General features: G+C 42.4%; 1 pseudogene across 1 annotated transcript in view; it reads left to right on the top strand.

Annotated features, from left to right (window-relative positions):
• The first annotated feature begins 5,325 nt into the window (after nucleotides 1–5,325).
• The window catches only part of LOC146523734 (NACHT, LRR and PYD domains-containing protein 12-like), an 81,145-nt pseudogene continuing 76,551 nt past the window's right edge, over nucleotides 5,326–9,919 (top strand). The window contains exons 1-2 of the transcript XR_014873085.1: nucleotides 5,326–5,416; nucleotides 6,477–6,608. The product of XR_014873085.1 is annotated as an NACHT, LRR and PYD domains-containing protein 12-like (transcript). The remainder of the gene's footprint in view (nucleotides 5,417–6,476; nucleotides 6,609–9,919) is intronic.

Here is a 9,919-nt window from a genome sequence, read left to right as displayed (position 1 = left end):
CTACATGTGTGTTTTCTATTTTTCTATTCATTTATGTATTATTATTTTATTTATTTCTTTATCTCTCTCTCTCTTTCTTCTTTTTTTCTTTACCTTTCTGTTGCGATGCTCTGGATGTTTCTAAACCCACAAATTCAGCCTCAATCTTCAACCCAATTTTCCTATGCTGTCACTTTAATACGTCCAGCCTTCAGCTCTCACCGGTCCTCGTCCCCTCTTCTCTCAACTTCCTGTGTGGCCTCCCAAATCAAACACAGGCCCAAATCAGCTGTTTCTTCTTCTCTCTTCATTCTCTCTTCCTCTTTTCAGTCTTTTCTTGGCGCTTAACTCCCAGCATGGCAAATATGAACTCAGACAGTCCCATCCAGTGATTTCACACAGTCATGTCACTGGTACACTTTCCAGCTTGTAATTAAGAGCGCATGTTTCCATCAACATACATGCTGCTGGACCCTTCAGTGTCTTTTTGCCTGCTGTTAATTCTTCAAGTCCACGGTGTTGATCTGTCTGTCTTCTGTCTTCATCAGGAGATTAACTGCCCTTTAAGCTTCTTCTCAGGATAAGGACAGGATGAGAGGTGAAGCTGTGAAATTTTAAACCAAAGCCTGTTTTCATCCCAATTCTGTTAATCTATCATTTTTCTGCTGTATTCTTCCAGGAGGTTGAGCAAGTCCATGGGCACCTGTGTTAACACACTAAGACAATTATTTAATATCATTTTCATTACTATTACTTAGCACTTTCATTCTCTAATTCCTCTGTTTTCATTTTGAAACGTCTCTCACAAGCTCACAAGCTATATTCAGACTTCCTGCTTCACTTCCTGTCAGTCAAATCCACACACACGCTTCACTTTGCTGGATTTTCATCTGTTTCTACAGCCTAATCGAGCTCTTATTTTATGTTCACACTCTGACCTAGTTCTTTCTCACATCTGGGCTTGGTTTATAAAGGCCTCTCTTATTAAAATACATAAAACAATCTAATCAGAAAATAAGCACTAAGAATATATATTTATCTTGTAACATTGTTTAAGTTAATGAACAATTGTGTTGAAAACTGAGATTACAATGTCAATCAAGATAATTATAATTATGGTTTTTGCTATAATTAAACAGTCATGCGGAAATGTGTCAACCACAGAACTTTAGAGGCCTTTTGTTCAATTATGTGTGGACTGTTTCTTTAGTCTCATACACAAATTCTTCTCAGTGTCTATGAGACTGATGAAATATCCATGTGTGCTGAAAGAGACTGTGATGGTCTGACCCCCTCAACTGAGGTATTGTGGGTAATGAAAGAGCAGATAGGTTAGCTAAAGCAGCTGTTAAAAAAGTAGACATAGATGTGCAGATACCATTGTTGAAATCTGAGGGAAAAGAATAGTTTGGACACAAAGTAAGAATTTCTGGAGAATGGCATGGGATAATGGAACAAAAGGGAGACATTGGGTACAAAACACAATAGAAGTTAAGAGGAGTAGTGGGTTAAATAGGCAGCAGGAGAATACAAACAGGTCATTGCTTTCTGAATGGTTCTCTTTTTATGATGGGGAAACATCTGACTGGGTTATGTGATGGTGTAATGCTATGGAGACGGTTGAACATGTGGTTATTAGTTGCAGGAAGTATAGAAGTCAAAGGAGAGTGTTGAGGGTGGGAACTGGTGGTGAAATGAAACTTACGTTTGAAAAAGTGGTTAATCAGTTAAGTCATGATGAGGTGAAAGGAGTGGTTTTTCATTTTTGAGAAATACTGATGTCATCAAGAGGATCTGAGGATCTGGAAGAGAAGTAAGAGTAAAAGCCATGAGATGGCAGTAGTGCAACATCTTTGGATGCAAGCTGCTGTTAAAAATGACAGAAGAAGAAGTTTGCTTGATCATTCCTCAGCTCGTCTGTGTGAAGCTGAGTGTAAAGAGGCTCCTGCTGTTAGAGAAACACTCTGACTGTTTAACAGAGTCAGACATGTTCAGACTGAATTTCAGTCAGAAACTCAGCATCACATTGATGAAGCTGCAGATTAATTGTGGTTAATTTCTGATTAATTTCTTTGCTACCAGCTGAAATTTAAATGTAATTTAAAAGAGGGATTCAAGGTTATTGGGTTTTTTGAACCCAAAGATATCACATGAACATATATGAATTGTATGATATGTCTCTTCTATTTTTCCATCCATCCGTTTGCTTCCACATCTCCTTTTCAGTGTCGTGGGCGGTGCTGGAGCTGTCATCTTCTTCTTCTATTTTTCTATGATCATATTTTGATGTTGATTGTGATTGGTTTTATTTGTTTCTTCGGCGGTTGTAGTGTTTTAATATTTAGACTTTTTTCCATTATTGTAATTGTGTATAAAGTTTGATTTGAATGAAATTTACACTCAAATGCTTTCAGTGTTGCTGTGTTAAGTGTTTGCATGTCTAACGTTTGTATGGAAGAATGGTGGGGGAGGCTGTTACATCTTGCAGGAGGTCTCCTCTCTCCAGGAACTCACTCTGCAGGTGGGGGAGATACAGGAGAGGTGGAGGAAGAACTCAGCCTGGGTGTCTATGTCTTGTGTAGTCTGGAGGATAAGTGGATGACGGGATGGGTGCAGTTTTCTCTGTGGTGGGATCAGGTGGGCCGTCCCGGGCTCTGTGGGGCCGGGCGGCGCTGCTGAACTGGGACACGGTCCGGATGGGCCTGGGCCCCCTTGCCCCTCCCTTCCTTCCCTCCCCATCTCCAGCTGCCTCCCTCTTCCCACTACACCACAATCACCCACACATGCAGGGCCTTCGGGTAAAGGTGTGTCACCAGGGTGCAGGGGAGGCATCCCCCCCTCTGTCCCCTTCTGGCTGCCTGTGCCTCAATTTTATCCCACAACTTAGACATTCACATTACTCACACTCTCATAACACATACATATAGGACCTTGGGGGTGGGCACGCTACACAGCATCCAGAAGACCATCAGGGTGTACGACCTCACCCCTGGTGCCGTTGCCCACCTCTCAATTTTAAATCCACGTAGACATTGAGGGCTATCAGGAGGGGCTCTGCGCTTTCCTGCTGCTGAGTAATTGCATATGAGAGCATGAGGGTGGGAATGGATGTTTGTATCTGTGTGTGCCTGTTTGTCTGTGTCCATATGTCAGGTCGGGTATCAGACGCCACCTCTCTGGGGACATCTCAGGCCCTCCAAGGTATGGAGGCCTATCTCCCCCCACCACTCCCCCTGCCAGTGGCAGATGCCCTGAGACATCGCTGCATTGGTGGTTCTTTGTGTCCGGGGATGGGCGTCCAGGTACGCAGCGGCTCACTCCTGGTGGCTGCTTGTCGGGGCCTGGAGCCTGGGGCTCGCTCGGGCTCCTTCGGGGGTGGGGTGCCTTTGGCCTCTCAGCCTGGGGCTCTGTCACTCTGGCGCAGCTGGCTGCCGGTGGAGCTCACGGGCACGTCACGTTTAAATCATGCTTTTTATCTGTTTTATATTTAGTATTTACAGTTATATTCACATAGATCATCGCATAGATGATGTTGTTTATTATATTGCTCTCTTTTGTTGGCTTGTTTTCTCTTTTTTCTTTCTCAGCAGGTGATCCAGGTGATTGATATATGGATTTTTTTGTCTGTTTGTTTTGTTGGCTTGGACAACTTCCTACCAGACCCGTGGAAGTGGAAGCTTCAGTGAAGAAAGATTTCTGCTCCCAGCCGTTCATTGGCTCGACAATTTATACCCCTAAAGGGTCACCTGGCCTGTAAATAAACAGGGCCAATAAAAAAATCACAAGAATAATACAAAAATTTCTGCCAGTTTATCTTAATACATTAACTTATTCTTGTGTACACAGTAATTCATAAATAAATAATGTATATTATCAATAAAGATTGATCTAAACAGTTTAACTGCTATGTGCAGATAAAGGTTGCATAGCTTTAAAACATTTGCTATCCAGCAAATATCAGTCAAACTCAACACAAAAGGTAACATAATAATCGTTCAAATTGTTTGGACCGGTGATCCAAATCAACTGGCGTTGGTCAAACAGATGTGTGGTAGACTTACTTTGAAGGAGCTGCTACCGACAAACCAGCAAATAAACACCAAATATTTCATCTGTGACATTTGTGAGGTTTCCTCAAACACACTCCGTCAGTCTTGTTGCTGTTGAACGACAAACTATTTAAAAATGTCACGGGTTTACCTGGTCATATTCTCAGTCACGCGGCGATCGCCAAAACAAAAGCAAACAATTAACACCACGCCGATGCTGTTCACAGGACAGCAAGAGTAACGATCAGGAGCATCTTGTCTTCGTTATCGTTCCCCTCGTACGTGTTATTACTGCGATTTCAGCGTTTTCGCTTCACGACTAAAGTGTGCAGTTTACTTTGTGTGCACTCAAATGGAGTCAAGTCAATTAGCGCCACCTGTGGTCAAGTGCCATAGCCTACAGCCAGATTAACTTGTGACACACATCTGAGCCACGTTTGAATTCCTGTTTCATGCACAATACATTTGTAACTTTTCATTTTTTCTGTTTTTGTTTCTTGCAAATAAACCTTTAAAGTGATTGAAATGATGTTATGTATTTATATTTGGCCTTGAGAGGCCAAACGGACTGCAACTTAAGAAAACACCAGCAAAAAAAAATGGAAGTGTTTCTGGGGAGACAATAGTAATTAGTAATAGACATTGTGGCAGAGCCAGTGTGACTAAGTGGAGCTTGTGAGAGTGAGTGGATTGAAGAAAGTGAGGGACTCAGATGTGTCAGTTGTTTTGTCTTTGTTTTTGAGTGTGGAGGAGAGTTAGTTTGGGTTGGTTTTAAAGCTAAGTTAAGAATATTCTGAATTTCAATTCAATTTTATTTATATAGCACCAAATCACAACAACAGTCGCCTCAAGGCGCTTTATATCGTACAGTTTAATTTCCAAAACTTGCATCTGATCTTCAGTTTGCAGCTGGACTATCACATAGCAGCTGGAGCAGTCTCACATGGAGGCCAGTCCACTGCTGCCACCTGTGGCCAAGAGCCATAGCCTACTACTAGATGAACTTGTGACACACATCTGCAGTAGAGGCTGAGTGGCTGCTCTTACACCTGGAGCATCCAAATCAACCCACAAACACTTTGAAAGATGCAATGCCATCAATGTGGATTGTCCAGACTGAGAGACCTCTTCCCTCTGACCCCTCCCCAAACCCTCAAACCCTCCTACCCACCTCGACATACAATCTCTGTGTGGCTTCACGTGTTCTGTTGATGTTTACATAATCAAAATAACTTTAACACAAATACAAACAAACAAAGAGGAAGACCACACCGGAAGGAAAAAACTACAAGTCCTAAGCATCCTCTGTGTTTAGGGAGCAGCAGTGAAAGTGAAAGTATTGAGCCTCCGTTCAGAGCAGCAGGAGGAGGAAGGTGGAGCTGAGGCAGGTGAGTGTTAACATGAATTTGTTTCTTCTTATGACATAAAATAATTCCACGCTGTTCGTGTCTGTGGGTGAAATGTGAGGCCGGTCGGCTCCTCTGAGCGCTGGTTTCCTGTAAGTAGAGAGGAAGTGAGTTTAGCTGAGCCTCCGTTTAGTGTGAGAGAGCAGGAGGAGAGTGAGAGCTGTGCTGAGGCAGGGTGAGTGTTAACACAGCTCTGACATTACTGTGTCTCTGTGGCGGGAACAACAGGCTCCGTCAGTGGAGGCAAAAATAATCAGACTTTGGTTTTTCAAAGGAAACAAATTTATGTCGGAAGTTCCCGCGCGCTCATTGGATAAGGACTTGTCAATCTCAAGTTATTAGCCAATGAGCGTGCGGATTCACAGAAAGACCCGCCTTTATCACGGGACTTTTTAAAAACTACAATAGCGGTCAGACCACATATTTCTAAAGCAGCACATGAAGGTGTGGCTCACACACACACAGGTGAAGGAAACAGCTGCAGTATTAAAAACTGCTTCACTGTCTACAAATATATGAACTGAATGTTTCTTTCAGGCTGTAAAAACCTTATTTATCCTCCATTACAGTCCTGCATTCAGAGGATTACTTCTGTTATATTAGTACATGTATTTTATTCTGATGAACACATGAAACTCTGAGCTGGATTGAATCCATTGAATCAGAGTCCAGGACTCAGACTAAACACACTGAATGTGTCCTGAGCTCGGCCGCTGTTCCACAGTAACTGCTGTCAGAGTCACTGTTACTGAGTTAGCTTAGCTAGCAGAGCAGCTAGCAGTTAGAGTATGAACTCTGTAAGCAGTCAGCTCGGTCCTGGACATTGTTACTGACATAAAGCTGCTTTCTGCAGCCATGTTTGACCTGCTGCTTTGTAGGACTACAGTAATGGAGGATTTGGAGGCTGAAATCGGCTCTGTGACACTTTTTGTAGTGAACTGATGAAAGCTGCGTCTCAGATGGATGTTAGTCCAACACATCAGACACGACCTCTGCAGCTCTCAGTTGATGTGCACATGAATGATTTGTGTTTCCTCTGCAGGTGAAGGTAGAAAGTGTGTGTGAGCTGATGTGAATTGAGCAGCATGGATCAGTGTGAGGACAGAGAGGAGGGAGTCCCTCCCTCTAAAAGCACTCTGTGTGGGGAACATGAGAGCCAGACCAAAGCTCAGAGGTGAGATGACCATCTCTAACTGTCCATGACTCTTCTCCATGTCACAGCTCAGCACTCACATCACTGCTCCATCATTATTCACAGGAACCAGCCTGGACCTCCACCCAGAAGTGTGTCCTATGAAAGTAACTCAGTCTATGATGTCCTTAAGAGATTTGAGCAAAGACAGTCAGCTGAGAAAAGGTAAGCTAACACCAATAATATCAACTGATATGTGATGAGAATTTTACTGAAGATTTATAACTTTTTCAGGATCCATCAGAGACTCAAACCTGGACCTCCACCCAGCTCTGTGTCGTGTTTTTTTGTGATTTGACGTTTCCTGGTTTCTAAAATGCATCTCTGTAGCAGAGCAGTGTCTCCAAGGACACACAGGCTCAGCTGTAACTGTCAGTTTAAATAGTTTTAAGACACATTTGGACACAATTGGCTGTTTTTAACTATGTATTTTAATCAGTGGTGTAAATTTAGACCTCACACATCTGGATCCTAAACTATGATAGAAACAGCTGCTAGCAGTGGGTAGTTTGACTTTGATACGCTGCTCTAGAAAGCAAACAAAGGTTTGTGCAGCTCCTCTTCAGAAAAGTATTCAGAGAGCAGCTGCTGTATTAGACAAAAGCTCGTCTTGTTAGCCCAGATGTGTGTAACAGCTGGATGAAGGAGAACCATCACAGTCACGTCTCCATCCCGCCTTTATTAATGAACTTCCTGTTGCTTGCAGATGACAGGAACACAAAGTGTTTGTGCCACGTGATGCTGCAGGATTTGTTAACATGTCCATGATGGTAACATCTCCTCGTCTAACTGCAAACACATGAGCGCTCCTAACGGCAGCTATCACAGCCACACAGGCAGACTGTGTCTCACTGTTGCATTCAGGGACATTTGTTTTCCTGTAAAAAGCTGAACTCTAATCTAAGAGGACTGTTACTGACAGGAAACAGCTGCATTATCTGCAGTCTGTGTGATCACAGCTGCTTCAATCACTTCATCAGAGAATTGATCATTGAATAAAACATGTTTGTGTCTGCAGAGGTCAGAGGTCACAGTCTGCAGGATCCAGCTGTCCGTCTGTGAGGAGTGACTGGTCCAAAGGTTATCCTCCAGACTTCAGTGGTGAACCTGGACCAATGAGGTCAGAGAACTGTGATGACTCCTTTACATGTTTGTGTTTTCCTGGATAAATATGACCAAAGATTCATTAAAAAGATAAAAATATTAGACTTTGTCCTGTTGCGCTGTGTGGCAGGCAAGATTAGACCCAAACACAACAGGATGAAGTCAAAGAGGCAGCTTTATTTCAGCTGTGAACATGCAAACAGCAGAAATAAGAAAACATAACTGTAGGTTTGTAGTGAATGAAGCCTCAGCTCGACGCTCCACTTTGTCCCTCTTTTCCTTCTCTGTAAGGAAAAAAACCTCAGGAAAGCAAAGAATCACGGGCCCAGAGTTAATTCATGTACATGGACGATTGCCTACACATTCCGTCGACTACAGAAACGTGTAGGCAAAGCGCGCCAGGCATCTGGTCAGACTTTATTATATACTGCTTACTCACGTAACACTCATGGGTGGAGTACAAGTTAGGAAAAAACAACTTCTTATCTGGTGATTGCATACGAGGCTGCACAGGATGCAGCCTTGCAAGACAAAGAGGAACAAGTTGATTAACGATCTTGTAATGGGTTGAAACAGTACATGTGGGTGTAGTCAAAATTTGAGCAACTTCCTCATGTGGTTACTTTGTTCCAGTTAAAGGATTGCAGGCACGCTATGTACAGGCATTACTGCGAAATTCAAATAAAGCTAAACATAATCAATTATTACAGTTGAATAAAGATAATAAAGTAATATAATTCAAAATCTTTCAACATTCCCTTCTGTTTTTAGCAAATTTGAATTGTGCAGCAAAACACATATCATTTATCAGGACATAACTTCTTACAACATGTATTTTCAGTTAGTTCGTCATAAAATGCATTTGCTGGTTTTTATGGGCAACTTAGACACTTGTATCAGAGTCAACATCATAGTCATCAGTAAATAACTACTTGTCTTTCACATTTTCAGTTACTACATAATTAGTTGCACTTCATCTTCATTTAACAAATAGGGAAAGAAGTCTTCATGATCTTCATCGGTTTGTGGTACATCTGCGTATGTTGTGAGTGATAAACTCATCATCTGTGAAATTACAGCCTTTAAAAAAGGTATAACACAAGTAAAGAAAAGCAAAATAAAATAAAATATAATAAAGTAAAATAAAACCAGGAAAACTCCAACGCCGATCAACAGTCTCTTTCGAATCTGAAGCCATGTTTAAAGAATGTACATTATCTGGTATGTAGGTGCAGCACATGGTGTTGAATAAGACACACAATCCTCCTTTCTCTGCCAGGATCATGTCCAGTGCTACACGATATTGCATTACAGCAATTCAGAGAGCATCCATTTCTTGGTTATGTCCCTCGTTGGCCTTGCAGGATGCATTGAGGAACAAGCCGAATCTTTTTCCAGCATGTTTTCCAGTCCCTACCCATGGGAATAGGGCGTGGAGAACTTTCTGTCCTGTGATAGGAATACTTATGACTCTTCTACTGGGGGTGGCTGTAGCTCAGGTTGCAGAGCAGGTCAGCCACTAACCAGAAGGTCCGTGGTTCGATCCCAGGCTGCTCCAGTCTGCATGCCAAATATCCTTGGGCAAGATACTAACCCCGCGTTGCTCTCCGATGCATCCATCGGAGTGTGAATGTGTATGAACGGTAGACTACTTAGCACTTAGGTCAGAAAAAGTGCTTGTGTGAATGGGTGTGATTGGGTGAATGAATTAGTTGTATAAAAGCGCTTTGAGTGCTCAGACAGAGTAGAAAAGCGCTATATAAGTCCATTTACCATTCTACTGCAGAAAAAACCCCTCTGTGGAAAGGGTGGTGGGTCCAGTTTTCTTACTGGATGGGCTGTGGCAAAGAGAACAGAGAAAATCAAAAACAGAGTTTTTCTCTGAATTAAAAGCAAGGAAACAACAATATATTCTACATGGTGAAACTGATGGTTTATGGTGTTTGGGTCTGTTTTTCTGTATTTATGCAGGTAAAGTGTAAACTCAGATGAATTATACCATCAAATGTTAAAGGAAAATATCAGGATGAGTGTCTGTGAGCTGAGAAGGACGTGAAGCGAGCAGTTTATCCCAGAGCTGAAGCTGCTCTGTGTGCAGAGATGAGCTCAGATTCCTGCTGTGATTGATCAACAGTCACAGAAATGTAGACTTGTAGTTATTACTGCAGTATGGTCACAGCAGATACTGA

The sequence above is a fragment of the Neolamprologus multifasciatus genome, chromosome 3, assembly GCF_963576455.1.
Source record: "Neolamprologus multifasciatus chromosome 3, fNeoMul1.2, whole genome shotgun sequence".
Classification (NCBI taxonomy): domain Eukaryota; kingdom Metazoa; phylum Chordata; class Actinopteri; order Cichliformes; family Cichlidae; genus Neolamprologus; species Neolamprologus multifasciatus.
This window is presented reverse-complemented; position numbering and strand designations above follow the sequence as displayed.